Below are 15,571 nucleotides of genomic sequence, written 5' to 3' on the forward strand. Positions count from 1 at the left end.
TCCGGCCAAGGGAGGCACGCCCTCCCTGAGGTGTGGTTCCAGGACTGAACACAGTGGTCCCGATGTGGCCCAACGTGAGCGACAGTCTGTTTCCGCATGGACTTACACGATGTCATCAGAGGTAAGAGGACTCGGGTTTAAGGTGAGAGCAAGGAGTTTTAAAGGGGATCTGAATCACAAGTGGAGACACACGAGATTGCAGATGCTGGAATCTAGAGCTAATGAGCAAACAGCAGGTCAGGCAGCATCTGTGGAGGCAGAGGGGTGGGCAACGTTTAGGGTTGAGATCCCGCATCAGGGCTGAGACAAGGAGCATCTAGGTGTTGAGAACCTCGAAGATGCGCATTGGGAAGCCTTGTATCAGCAACAGAAAGACCAAGCCAGCTCGCAATCCACCACCTGTTTATTTGTTCAGATAGTGGTTGATATATGGAAGGGGCTGCCTACCAGAGAAAGCATCCTATCTGGAGCATGCTATCTACCATAGAAAGCATCCTATCTACCATAGAAAGCATCCCATCTGGAGCATCCCATCTGGATGCATCACGGCTTGGTACGGCAACTGCTCTGCCCAGGACTGCAAGAAACTGCAGAGAGTTGTGGACACAGCCCAGCGCATCACAGACACCAGTCTCCCCTCCTTGGACTCTGTCTTTACCTCTCGCTGCCTTGGTGAAGCAGCCAGCATAATCAAAGACCCCACCCACCCGGGTCATTCTCTCTTCTCCCCTCTCCCATCGGGTAGAAGATACAGGAGCCTGAGGGCACATACCACCAGGCTTAAGGACAGCTTCTACCCCACCGTGATAAGACTATTGAACGGTTCCCTTATATGATGAAATGGACTCTGACCTCACGATCTACCTTGTTGTGACCTTGCACCTTATTGCACTGCACTTTCTCTGTAGCTGTGACACTTTACTCTGTACTGTTACTGTTTTTACCTGTACTACATCAATGCACTCTGTACTAACTCAATGTAACTGCACCGTGTAATGAATTGACCTGTACAATCGGTATGCAAGACAAGTTCCTCGGTACAAGTGACAATAATAAACCAATACCAATACTGATACCAACTTAAGAGGCATTTAGACACATACTTGAGTAGACAAGGCATAGAAGGATACGGTCCTAATGCAGGCAAATAGGATTAGTGTAGATGGGCCAAAAAGGTCAGCATGGACGTGATGGGTTGAAGGGCCTGTTTCTGTGCTGTATGACTCTGTGACTCTATTAAACAAATGATCGCAAGGTTTCAAGTCTCACTGCCAGCTTAGGCTTCATATGTTAGTTATGTGTGAATTATTCGTAACGGAGCAGGTAGTTTTGGTCTTGCCAGATCGCTCACTTTTTCCACCCATCGACAGTGGCAGAAATGTCCGCTGCTCCCGACCTGGGCTCGGAATATCACAGAGAAGGCTCAAGAAAGCATGGGGAGGTTTTCTGGATTGAAGATCATCTGAGTGAAAGCAAGTTCCTGGTGGTGATAGTCTCCTGGTTCATTGAGAGCAGAAGCCCAGGCTAACACTGCAGAGCAGGGCTGAGGGAGTGCTGCACTGTCAGGGGCTCCTTCCCTCTCACGTACCTGGCACCTTGTTACCATGTTGAAGAAGAGCAGAGAAACTCTCCACACGTTCTGGACCATTGTTTATCCTTCACTTAGCATGACAATGACAGGTCCTGTGTACAAATCATCTCCCATGGTGCCCTCATCACACCAGGACTTCACCAGTTATAAAGCACTCTGAGGCAGCTTCTTCTTCTCCAACTATCTCTTTGGCTGAGGCAGATGCTCTCCAGCTGTGGAGAGTGGGGGATGCCTCTGTGTGTGGCTTCTTTTAACGGGGGGGGGGGGGGGGGGGGGGTGTCATTCCACACCCCATGGTCTTGACCAACTGAGTGAGGTCCTGGTCCAACAACCAGGAGGTCAAAGACATTGGCGACCAGGCGCAGTTACACAGACTTAGTACAGACTCCAGTAGACACTCACACACACACACACACACTCACACACTCTCACACACACACACACACTCACACATAGAGACACACTCACGCACACACAGACACACTCACACACTCACACAAACACACAGACACACTCACAAACACACACACACACACACACACACAGACACACTCACGCACACACAGACACATTCACACAAACACACAGACACACTCACAAACACACACACACACTCACACACACGCACACACAGAGACACACTCACGCACACACAGGCACACTCACACAAACACACAGACACACTCACAAACACACACACACACACACACACACTCACACACACAGACACTCACACTCACACATTGACATACACACACCACATGTAGAGAGAGACACACAGGCGCACGTGTCCTTACCCATACCCTCTTCTTTGGCCCTGCTCCCTTGCTCCCCTATCCTGATCCCTTCCTTATCTCAGTTCTCCCTCCCTCCATCTCCCCTCCCCCCAGTTACCTCCCTATTTACCCCTCCCTCCCATCACCCATCCCCCTCACCCCATAATTTCAGAATTCCTTCATGTAGCCACCAAACATCCTGCTCAGTGAGAAACAAATTGCTGGAGGAACTCAGCAGGTCAGACAGCATCCCGATGCAGGGACTGGACCCAAAACGTCAACAATCCCTCTGCCTCCACAGACGCTGCCTGACCCGCTGAGTCCCTCCAACAGATTGTGCATTGCTCCAGATTCCAGCGCCTTGTATCTCCATCCTGCTCAGTAACTTTTTTCTTATTTGCCCCTCTTTCCCTGAAGGGCATTAAAGAACCAGATGGGGTTTGATAACACCTGGTAACTTTGTGTTTACCACCACTGAGACCAGCATTTATTCCTGATCTATTTACTTGCACTTGCATTCACCAATCTCTTGTCTCTGGAGCAACGGTCCAGACCTCTAACAGTCCCTTCTCTCTGGCTCACCTCACACCACGCTTACACCAGCAGGGATAGTCCAGGAAGCAAAGTGGAAGAGAAACAACTTGGCCTCTGATTTCTGGCCATTAATGGCTTCACAGTGTGTGGTGGTGTAAAGGTGAAGTTATTGGATTTGTATCCAGACTCATGATTTCAAATCCCACTGTCACAGCTAGGCAGCCTATACTGACTTTACCATCCTTATCCGATTACTTCAGACCCAAAGCAACAGACTGACTCAATGAATCTCCCCAGTGATGATGAAGGATGGGTGATATATATTTTCAGGTCAGGATGGTGTGTGACTTCAGATGGTGACTTATGTTGCCCTTCAGGTTCCTATTAAATCTCTCCCCTCTCACCTTAAACCTACGCCCTCTTGTTATTGATTCCCTTTCCCTGGGAAAAAGACTGTGCGCATTCACCCTATGCCTCTCATGACTATAAGGTTACCCCTCAGTCTCTTATGCTCCAAGGAATAAAGGCCTAGCCTGTTCAACCTCTCCCTAAAACTCAGATACTCAAGTTCTGGTAACAGTCTTGTAACAACACACAAAAAACTGGAGGAACTCAGCAAGTCGGGCAGCATCTATGGAGGGAAATGGACTGTTAGCATTTCGTGTCGAGATCTATCATCTGGACAAAGGTAGAGGGGAGGTAGCCTTTATTTCCTCTCAATAGATAGGGCAGGCACGGTAGCAGTTAGCGTAACGGTATTACAGTGTCAGTGACCCAGGTTCAATTCCTGCCGCTGCCTGTAAGGAGTTTGTACGTTCTCCCTGTTTCTGCGTGGGTTTCCTCTGGGTGCTCCGGTTTCTTCCCACATTCCAAAGATGTACGGGTTAGGAAGTTGTGGGCATGCTGTGTTGGTGCCGGAAGCGTGGCGACACTTACGGGCTGCCCCCAGAATGCTCTACATAAAAGATGCATTTCACTGTGTGTTTCGATGTACATGTGATTAATAAAGATATCTTACAGATAGCCTGTGTGCTGCTCCAGATTCCAGCATCTGCAATCCCTTGTGTCAACATTCTTGTAAATCTTCCTTGCACTCTTCCAGATTAGTGCTGTTAACACTACAGTTTCCATAGCTTCATCTTGTAAAATGACCAGGTTGTCATGCAAGCTCTCTCCTCAGACATGCCGTCTGAAGATACTGGAGCTCTCTGTTTTCAGGCATCAGATACATTGAGTCAGCACTATAATTCAAGCCTGCTCTGTGGATCTAGTGGGCACCATCAAAGGCTCGTGGACAGTGACTGCAGTGTCTTTCTGGAACAGACAGCTGAACTCAAAGTGTTGGCCGGCAGCCACTTGCAACGCCACACAACCAGCACGGCGGGCACTGAACTGACCCTGGCTGGTCTTCGCGAAGCCTCAGCAACGTCTATGGGGATGGTACAGAGGAACAAACGCTTCCTGATGTCTCCTTGTGTACAGCACACTCTGACCTCCAAGGGAGTTCCAAACCAGTCGAACACAATCAGTGCCCTGCAGGTTTCTTGTAATGAACTGCACATGCTTGTTTTATCTAGAGCTAACTTCCTGGTTTCCCAGCACTCTTGCCTAACGCACCACAGGTCACACAGTGAAGCAGCTGAAAGAAATGTACCCCTGGAACCGTCCTGGCAAAGGTGGGGTGGGTGGTTGTCAAAGGGAAAAGAAAGACGTGATTTAATGGAACAGAAATGCAAGCTACGGTCAGAGCTGGAAAGAGAAAATCTGTTTGGTCTGGTTTTACAGCTTCAGCTCAAGGACTGCCAAACAATTGTAGCTGTGTATGCTCCAAAACTGAGTCAATTTACTACATTACAAAATTGCATTTATATAGTATCTTTCTTGATCCCGGGATGTTCCAAACTTCTTTACCACCAATGCAGTACTTTTGAAGTGAAGTCTCTGTTGAAGTGCAGGAAATGTGATGATTTATCTGTGCACAGCAAGCCCCAACAAACAGCAGTGTGTTTATTACCAAGATAATCTGTTCTAAGAATGTTGGTGGAGGAATAGATACAGAACAGAACACAAGAATGAACATAGAACGTAGACCAGTACAGCACAGGAACCAGCCCACAATTGCTGTGCCGACCATGGTGTTAATCCAAGCTTGCACTTGATCGGATAACTGGGATAGACAAGAAGAATGGAGGTACAAGAGACTTCAGCTTTTGGAATCTGGAGCAACAAACAAGATGCTGGAGGAACTCAGCGGGTCGGGCAGCATCTGCGGACAGAAATGGATAGTCGACGTTTCCGGCTCAGACCCTTCATCTGGACTGAAAGGTAGCGGGGAGGTGGCCAGTATAAAGGTGGAAGCGGAAGGGGGTGGAGCAAGAGCTAGTAAGTGATCGTAAGGGGTGCCGAAGGCAAGAGGGCATAAGTTGAAGGAAAGAGGTAGGAGGTTTAGTGGGGATCTGAGGAGGAACTTTTTCACTCAGGGAGCGGTTGGAACCTGGAACGCACTGTCTGAGGGGCTGCTGGAGACAGAGACTCTCAGAGGCCGCCAGACAACCTCCAAGCCATAAAAGGCAATTAGCCCACTGTGGCTAAGTGGGATTAGAGAAGGTGGGTGCAACAGAAAGCCCAGAGGAGATGGGCCGAAGGGCCTGTTTCTGTGCTGCACGGCTGTGACTTTGACAGATTATCTGTTCGTTGTCACATTGCTCTTTGTGGGTTCTTGCTGTGTACAAATTGGCCGCTGCATTTCCTAAGTTGCAACAGTGACATCAAAGAATACCAGACCAGCTGCAGAGAGCTTCGAGATGTTGTTAAATGTGTGAGACAAGTGCTTTTAATTAACATCCTTCGTCTTCTGATTCTGGAATGAGTGAGCATGCACAGATTTCCCAAGGAACGTTGAGTCCCACTGTACATTTTGGAATGAATTTAGGGATTAAGGCTGGGAATTTTGTTCCGTAAATGTTTTCTGTTCACATACACCATGCAGTATAAATGGGCTGTGACATAAAATCTGCTCCATTTGCAATGAAACGTTAGTGTTAATTGAACAATATCAGCTTCCATGTGACTTAGTTCCTTCAGGCAGTGAGCAGCTGATCCAGAGCAGCAGAGTGCCACGTTGAAACACTGTTCATTGAGTTCAAAAGGACCCACTGTTGATCCCTCTTGGCTCAGGAACAGTACAAAAGACTAGGCAATCATCCACCCCTTGCTATCATCCAGCAACACCTAAGGCAACAGAGTGGCAGATCTGGTGGAACAGAGACCCAGGTTCAATCCTGACCTCCTGTGCTGTCTGTGTAGAGTTTGCATCTTCTCCCTGTGACTGCGTGGGTTTCCTCCGGGTGCTCCGGTTTCCTCCCACATCCCAAACTCACGTGGATTGGTAAGTTAACTGGCCAATGAAGATTGCCTCTATATTGCCTCAGAATAAGGATCAGGTTTATTATCACTGACATATGACATGAAATGTGTTGTTTTGTGGCAGCAGTACAGTGCAAGACATAAAAATCTATAAATTACAGAAATAAGTAAATAGTGCAACAGAAAAGGAAAAATGAGGTGGTGTTCATGGATCGTTCAGAAATTGGGAAGGGGAAGAAGTTGTTCCTGAATCGTTGAGTGTGGGTCTTCAGGCTCCTGTACCTCCTCCCCGATGGTAGTAACGAGAAGAGGGCATGTCCTGGGTGGTGAGGGTCCTTAATGATGGATGCCGCCTTCTTGAGGCACCGCCTCTTGAAGTGTCCTTCATGGTGGGGAGGGTTGTGCCCGTGATGGAGCTGGCTGAGACTACAACCCTCTGCAGCCTCTTGTGATCCTGTGCATTGGAACCTCCATACCAGGCAGTGATGCAACCAGTCAGAATGCTCTCCACCGTACATCTGTAGAAATTTGTAAGAGGCTTTGGTGACACACCAAATCTCCTCAAACTCCTAATGAAGCAGAGCCGCTGGCATGCCTTCTTCGTGATTGCATCAGTGTGTTGGGCCCAAGATAGATCCTCTGAGATGTTGACACCCAGGAACTTGAAGCTGCTCACCCTCCCCACCGCTGACCCCTCAATGAGGACCGGTGTGTGTTCTCCCGACTTCCCTTCCTGAAGTCCACAATCGGTTCCTAGGTCTTGCTGATGTTGGGTGCGAGGTTGTGGTTTCGACACCGCTCAACCAGCCGATCTATCTCACTCCTGTACAGCTCCTCGTCGCCATCTGAGATTCTGCCAACAACAGTGGTGTCATCAGCGAATTTTTAGACGGCGTTTGAGCTGTGCTCAGCCACACAGTCAGGAGTGTAGAGAGAGTAGAGCAGTTGGCTGAGCACGCATCCTTCAGGTGTGCCTGTGTTGATAGTCAGTGAGGAGGAGATGTCTCTGCCGATTTGCACTGTAGGTAAATAGTGTAGGTAAATGGTGGGACTGGGTTTGAGGGGGTGGGTGTTGATATCAATTTGGGGAAAATAAAATAAGAATAAAATGTAAATGGTTGCTTGATAGTATGGACCTGATCGGCTGAAGGGTCTGTTTCTGTGTGGTATTATTCTATGATTCTATGACACCTTTTATTAGGTGAAATGAACATACAACGAGCTGTGGGAGTAAGTCATTTGGCCCCTCAAACCAGCCTGTCCAACCTACCCTTTCCAGATATTAGTCTGGTGAAACAGACTCTGCACAGCTTCCAACACATTGACGTCTGTCGTAAGTAAGGAGACCAATAGAGTACACAGTAGTCCAGATGTGATCTTATCAATGCCTTATATAACTGAAGTATAACCTCCTTACTATTGTATTAAGTTTGACAAGATATTTTTATTAGTCACAAGTACATCAAAACACACAGTGAACTGCATCTTTTGCGTAGAGTGTTCTGGGGGCAGCCCGCAAGTGTCGCCACGCTTCCGGCGCCAACATAGCATGCCCACAACTTCCTAACCTGTACGCCTTTGGAATGTGGGAGGAAACCGGAGCACCCGGAGGGAACCCATGCAGACACGGGGAGAACGTACAAACTCCTTACAGACAGTGGCCGGAATTGAACCCGGGTCGCTGACGCTGTAATAGCATTACGCTAACTGCTACACTACCGTGCCATTTAGAGTCAGAGAGTCAGAAAGTTATACTGCATGGAAACAGGCCCTTTGGCCCAACTCATCCATGCCGACCAAGGTCAGAGGAGAAATATTTAAAGGGGACCCAAGGGACAACTTTTTCACACAGAGCGTGTTGAGTACGTGGGACGAGCTGCCAGAGAAAGTGTTAGGGGCGGGTACAATTATAGTTAAAAGACATCTGGACAGGTACATGGATAGGAAAGGTTTCTAGGAATATGTACCAAGCATGGGCAAATGGGACGAGCTCAGGTTGACAACTTGGTCGGCATGGACGAGTTGGGCCGAAGGTCCTGTTTCCATGCTATATAGCTCTAGCTCTCTGTTTGAGCTGGTTATTCAGTGACAGAGAAAGGCATTGGTGTAGATCACAGATGGATGAATGGATCTGAGACTTCGGTCAATCCTGATCTGATCAGGAGAGAAAAGACTCCACTCATCCTCTCGTTGCAGGACCTTGAGGCATTCACTGTTGCTTGAGGATAGAAAGGAGTGATTGGACCAATCAAACCAATACTTCATCCGTCTCCTCCTCTCCCTCCCACCCCATCCCACTGAAGGGCTGACCAGGTTGTGAAGCCCACCTGCAGATACATCCACTCTTTGAACTGTATCAGTGGCCAAGCTGCTTCGTTCCATAACCATTCCTACATTGTGTGTTTAAATGTTGGTCCCAACCACAGGAATCCTGCACACGTATCTGGGGTAGCGTTTGAGGCTGGGTTTCCCTGGCCTCGGTCTACTCAGTGCATTCCCTGCAGTGGGTAGAGTTGATGCAGTGGAGTAGCCCTGGTCAACAGGGAACCACAGCTCAAAGCACTTCTCGGAAAGAGGGAGAAGCATCGGCCAGAAGGTAAGTCTGCTCAGCTTTGCATGCAGAGGAACAATGCCAGCAGACAGAGGCTGTTGACACTGCCCACAGGAATGCTGACATATAACTACAGCACAGGACTCACTGTGCAACTTGGCTCACTCAGACAACTGAATCAAACCATTCACACCACAGAGCGGGGCAGCCAGCAGGAGGGATAAAAGGATAAAGCAAATGACCACAGAAGAAATTCCTGGGCTCGAGATCCCATCAGGGATGTAGAATTTCTGGTCAAGAACTTACATTAAACAACATTGGAGGTTACTGCAATGGATCGCAAATTCTGGGTGCTCTGTGCGTTTTCTGTCCTGTTATATCTTAACATACAAAAAAATTGGGAGGCTAATTTTTTTGTCCTTTGGGAACTTCTGTTCATTTTCTTCAAGTCTGCTGAGTGCATGTGTCTGCAAACACGGTTCTAGCAGAGAATGAATAAAATGGCTTCTGCAGTGAGGTGGGGTGGGATGCAGGGGAGGAGAGGGATGAAGTACTGGCCTGATACGTCCAATTGCTCCTTTCCATCCTCGATCAACAGCCAGTTTCTCGAGCAGAGGAGGAATAGACTCTTCAGTCTGCAACAACACACAATCTGCTGGAGGAACTCAGCAGGTCGAGCAGCATCTGTGGGGGGGAAGGAATTGTCAACGTTTCAGGTCAAAAACCTGCATCAGACTCCTGATGTCCTGATGCAGGGTTTCAACCTGAAACATTGACAATTCCTTCCACCCCCCACAGATGCTGCTCGACCCGCTGAGTTCCTCCAGCAGATTGTGTGTTGCTCCGGATTCTGGCATCTGCAGCCTCTTGTGTCTCCTTGGTCCTCTGTCCAAATCAGGATTGATTGAAGTCTCAGATCCATTTATCCAACTGTGATCTATGCAGATACCTTTTCCCTGTCATTGAATAAGCATCTCAAACGTAGAAATAGAGTCATACAGTGACACAAGACAGACCTCTTAAAAAAAAATCATTATCAATGCTGGCTTGAAAGAGAATGACTAATACATGTTACAATATAGAACATAGAACATTACAGCACAGTACAGGCCCTTCGGCCCATAATGTTGTGCGGACATTTTATCCCGCTCTAAGATCTATCTAACCCTTCCCTCCCACATAGCCCTTCATTTCTCTATCATTCATGTATCTAAGAGTCTCTTAAATGTCCCTAATGTATCTGCCCCCACAACCTCTGCCAGCAGTGTGTTCCACACACCCACCACTCTGTGTATATAAAAAAAAACTTACCCCTGACATCCCCCTTATACCTTCCTCCAATCACCTTAAAATTATGTCCCCTCATGTTAGCCATTGTCATCTGGGAAAAAGACTGTCCACTCAATCTATGCCTCTTATCATCTTGTACACCTCTATCAAATCACCTCTCATCCTCCTTCTCTCCAAAGAGAAAAGCCCTAGCTCGCTCAACCTATCCTCATAAGACATGCTCTCCAATCCAGGCAACATCCTGGTAAATCTCCTCTGCACCCTCTCTAAAGCTTCCACATCCTTCATATAATGAGGCGACCAGAATTGAACACAATACTCCAAGTGTGGCCTGACCAGATTTCTATAAAGCTGCAACATTACCTGGTGGCTCTTGAACTCAATACCCCGACTAATGAAGGCCAACACACATTACGCCTTCTTAACAACCGTATCGACCTGCTCAGGAACCTTGAGGGATCGATGGATATGGACCCCAAGATCGCTCTGTTCCTCCACACTGCTAAGAGTCCTGCCATTAACCTTGTATTCTGCCTTCGAATTCGATCTCCCGAAGTGTATCACTTCACACTTATCCGGGTTGAACTCCATCTGCCACTTCTCAGCCCAGACCTGCATTCTATCAATATCCTGTTGTAACCTACAGCAACCTTCTACACTATCCACAACACCACCAACCTTTGTATCATCAGCAAACTTACATTTTTTTGTAACCTTCCTCCTAATGAATGAAGCTGCTTCCAATCCTACTGGGAGCCCATCGTTAAACCATCTATTACATGACTGTGAACAGACGCACACTCAGTACACTCCAGTCGTAACTTCTTGGGGAACAGACAAGAGCCAAACATTACACAGCAAAAGAACTTGGCTCAGTGTGAGAGCGCGCGTATGTGCATGCGCGTGCATGAGTTTGCATGCGAGTGTGTGTGAGGGACTGCATGTATAGCATGACTTGGCAAGTCAACACGAGACTCCCGAAACAGTCACACCATTCCCAGCTCCATGAAGGAATAGGTGGGATTGAGAACCTCAAGGCCAGGCATGGGAATGCACAGAAGCTGAGTGTAAATGGTGGAGGGAGTGCATCAATGATCCGCCTTCCCAACCTTGTCAGGCACTTCCTGCCCCATCCGTGGAAGAGCCTGCAAGTCCCACACTGGTCCTATCAAACATCTCAGAATCCACAAACGTGGAGTGGAAGCAAGTCTTCGTAAGAAGAAGCAGAATCAGAATCAAGTTTATTATCACTAACTTGTATGATGTGAAATTTGTTGTTTTGCGGCAGCAGTACAGTGCAAAGACATATAAATCTATAAATTGCAAAAATAAGTAAATGGTGCAAAAAACAAGGAAGGACGAGGTAGTGTTCATGGGTTTGTGGATCATTCAAAAATCTGATGGCAGAGGGGAAGAAGCTGTTCCTGAATCGTTGAGTGTGGGTCTTCAGGCTCCTGTACCTTCTCCCCGATGGTAGTAATGAGAAGAGAGCATGTCCCGGATGGTGAGCGTCCTTAATGATGGATGAGGCACCACCTCTTGAAGAAGTCCTCGATAGTGGGGAGGGTTGTGTCGTTGATGGAGCTGTCTGAGTCTACAGCCCTCTGCAGCCTCTTTCGATCCTGTGTATTGGAGCCTCCATAGAAGAGATAAGAGAGTGAGATTGTGTGTATATGTCTGTGGGTGCATGTGCGTGCGTGTGTGTGTGTGTGTGTGTGTGTGTGTGTGTGTGTGTGTGTGTGTGTGTGTGTGTGTGTGTGTGTGTGTGTGAGTGTGAGTGTAAGTAAAAGAGAGTGTGTGTTTGTGTGCGTGAGAGAGAGGATGTACATGGGTGTGTGAGGGTGTGTATGTGTATATTTGGGTGGAGAAATGGCAGACAGAGTTTAATCCCAACAGGTGTGAGGTGGTGCATTTTGGAAAGACAAATTGAAGAGGAATGTATACAGTTGATGGTAGGACCATTAGGAGCATTGATGTACAGAGGGATCTTGGAGTGCAAGTCCATAGCTCCCTGAGAGTGGAAACACAGGGTGATAAAGAAGGCGTACAACGTGCTTGCCCTCTTTGGTTGGGCCACTGAGTATAAAAGTTGGCAAGTCATGTTGCAGCTGTATAAAACTTTGGTTAGGCCACGTTACCGGAAGGATATGGGGGCTCTCGGGAGGATACAGAAGAGATTTACCAGGATGTTGCCTGGATTGATTAGCTATAAGGAGAGGTTGGACAAACTTGGATTGTTTTCTCTGGAGCGTCAGAGGCTGAGGGGAGACCTGATAGAAGTATGGGAGGCATAGATAGGATAGAGTCTTTTCCCCACGGTGGAAATGTCAAAAAGTAGAAGGCATAGGTTTAAGGTGAGAGGGGTGAAAGTTGTGTAGCGGTTAGCGTAACGCTATTACAGCACCAGCGACCCGGGTTCAATTCCGGCCACTGCCTGTAAGGAGTTTGTACATTCTCCCCGTATCTGCGTGGGTTTCCTCCGGGTGCTCTGCAAGTAAGTTTTTCATTGCACCTGTGCGGAATGTATTGTTCATCTGACAATAAACTCAACTTTCACTTTGACCAGTGTTCTTGCAGCTCTCTAGAACTCTGGTTAGACCACACTTGGGGTATTGTGTTCAGTTCTAGTCACCTCATCATAGGAAGGGTGTGGAAGCCTTAGAGAGGGTGCAGAGCATGTCTTATGAGGATAGGTTGAGCGAGCTAGGGCTTTTCTCTGTGGAGAGAAGGTATTAGTATTGGTTTATTATTGTCACTTGTACTGAGGTACAGTGAAAAGCTTGTCCTACAAACCGATTGTACAGGTCAATTCATTACACAGTGCAGTTACATTGAGTTAGTACAGACTGCATTGATGTATTACAGGTAAGAACAATAATAGTACAGAGTTAAGTGTCACAACTACAGAGAAAGTGCAGTGCAAGAAGGTGCAAGGTCACAACAAGGTAGATCGTGAGGTCATAGTCCATCTCATTGTATAATAGTCTTATCACAGTGGAGTAGAAGCTGTCCTTAAGTCTGGTGGTACGTGCCTTCAGGCTCCTGTATTTTCTACCTGATGGAAGAGGAGAGAAGAGAGAATGTCCCGGGTGGGTGGGGTCTTTGATTATGCTGGTTGCTACACCAAGACAGCGAAAGGTAAAGACAGAGTCCAAGGAGGGGAGGCTGGTGTCTGTGATGTGCTGGGCTGTGTCCACAACTCTCTGCAGTTTCTTACAGTCCTGGTCAGAGCAGTTGCCGTACCAAGCGGTGATACATCCAGATAAGATGCTTTCTATGGTGCATCGGTAAAAGTTGGTGAGAGTCAAAGGGGACAAACCAAATTTCTTTAGCCTCCTGAGGAAGTAGAGGCGCTGGTGAGCTTTCTTGGCTGTGGCATCTACGTGATTTGACCAGGACAGGTTGTTGGTGATGTTCACTCCCAGGAACTTGAAGCTCTCAACCCTCTCGACCTCAGCACCATTGATGTAGACAGGTGCATGTATACTGCCCCCTTTCCTGAAGTCAATGACCAGCTCTTTTGTTTTGTTGACATTGAGGGAAAGGTTGTTGTCATGACACCATTCCACTAAGCTCTATCTCCTTCCTGTACTCCGACTCATCGCTGTTTGAGATACGGCCTACAACGGTGGTATCATCTGCAAACTTGTAGATGGACTTAGAGTGGAATCTGGCCACACAGTCATGAGTGTATAGGGAGTAGAGTAGAGGGCTGAGGACGCAGCCTTGTGGGGCACCAGTGTTGGGAGTAATTGTGTCGGAGGTATTGCTGCCTATCCTCACTGATAGGCAGGATGGCAGGAGGATGAGAGGTGACTTGATAGAGGTGTACAAGATGATAAGAGGCATAGATCGAGTGGACAGTCAGAGACTTTTTCCCAGGGCGACAATGGCTAACACGAGGGGACATAATTTTAAGGTGATTGGAGGAAGGTATGAGGGGGATGTCAGGGGTAAGTTTTTTACACAGAGAGTGGTGGGTGCGTGGAATGCACTGCCGGCAGAGGTTGTGGGGGCAGATACATTAGGGACATTTAAGAAACTCTTAGATAGACACATGAATGATAGAGAAATAGGGAGCTATGTGGGAGGGAAGGGTTAGATCGATCTTAGAGCAGGATAAAATGTCCACAACATTGTAGGCCGAAGGGCCGGTACTGTGCTGTAGTGTTCTATGTTCTATGAATCCACTCCCAGAGGTGGCACAACATACGGCAGGTGGAATTGCAATTGAGAGGTAAAATATGGCAGACGCTGGACTTCACTGACCTGTTTTAAAAACGTACCTTACATTATTCCTTCCTGTAAAATCTCCACCCAAGTGAATGAGCTTGTTGGCTGACAGCAAGGGGGATTCCTCTGGTTCACACTCCGCTGTTGGATTCCCGTGACAGAATTACCAGCAGGAATCTGGCACCCAGTGCTGGATGCCTGCGTTCCCATACACAGACCCCTTAAGTCCTGAAGTTGCCAGAAGAACTGCCAGCCAAATCTTGTAGTCTTCTCATTGTTTTCACTGGGTCTTGCCTAGTAATAGTGAAAGGCAGGCAGTCCACAGCACTGGGCACAAGACCTGGCCTCATGGATAGAGGAAGGTGATTACATCAATAAACTTCAGCCCTCCAGGATGCAAGATGTCAAAAGCAGTGAGAGCTGAGGGTGACATGACTGTCAGCTGCTGCCACACACTGGTCTGATGTGGAACTGCACTCTGTTAGTGACAGACCCGAAGCGGAAATAATCCATGCCCATTGACTTGGTCAACGTGACTAACCAAGCAACATTATTCTGAAACACTGCCAGCCACAAGTTCCTTTATCAGCATCAGCCATCTAACTTGGAACTGTACTTGGGCCTGAGTTATAGGGAGAGGTTGGGCAGGCTCGGACTTTATTCCTTGGAGCACAGGAGACAGCGGGGTGACCTTATAGAGGTGGATAAGATCATGAGGGGCAGAGATAAAGGTGAATGCACACAGTCTTTTTCCCAGGGAAAGGGAACCAAAAACTAGAGGGCAGAGGGGAAAGATTTGGAAGGAACCTGGGAGGCAACTTCTTCACACAGAGGATGGTGGATCTATGGAACGAGCTGCCAGAGGGTGGTAGAGGTGGGTACAATAACAACATTTAGAGGACATTTGGATAAGTACATGGATAGGAAATTTTTAGAGGAATAAGGGCCAAATGTGGGCGAATGGGACTAGCTGAGGTGGGCACCTGGGTCAGCATGGACGAGATGGGCCGAAGGGCCTGATTCCATGATGCATTACACTATGATTTGACGACTCAGTGATTCTACAGCTCTAAATACCGCAGTTCTAGGGGGTGGCACAGTGGCACATTTGGTGGAGCTGCTGCCTCATAGCTCCTAGAGACACGAGTTCGATCCTGACCTCAGGTGCTCTCTGTATGGAGTTTGCACGTTCTCCCTGTGGGATCCCCCCCCCCCAGTGCTCCAGTTTCC

Source organism: Pristis pectinata, chromosome 3, assembly GCF_009764475.1.
Source record: "Pristis pectinata isolate sPriPec2 chromosome 3, sPriPec2.1.pri, whole genome shotgun sequence".
NCBI lineage: Eukaryota > Metazoa > Chordata > Chondrichthyes > Rhinopristiformes > Pristidae > Pristis > Pristis pectinata.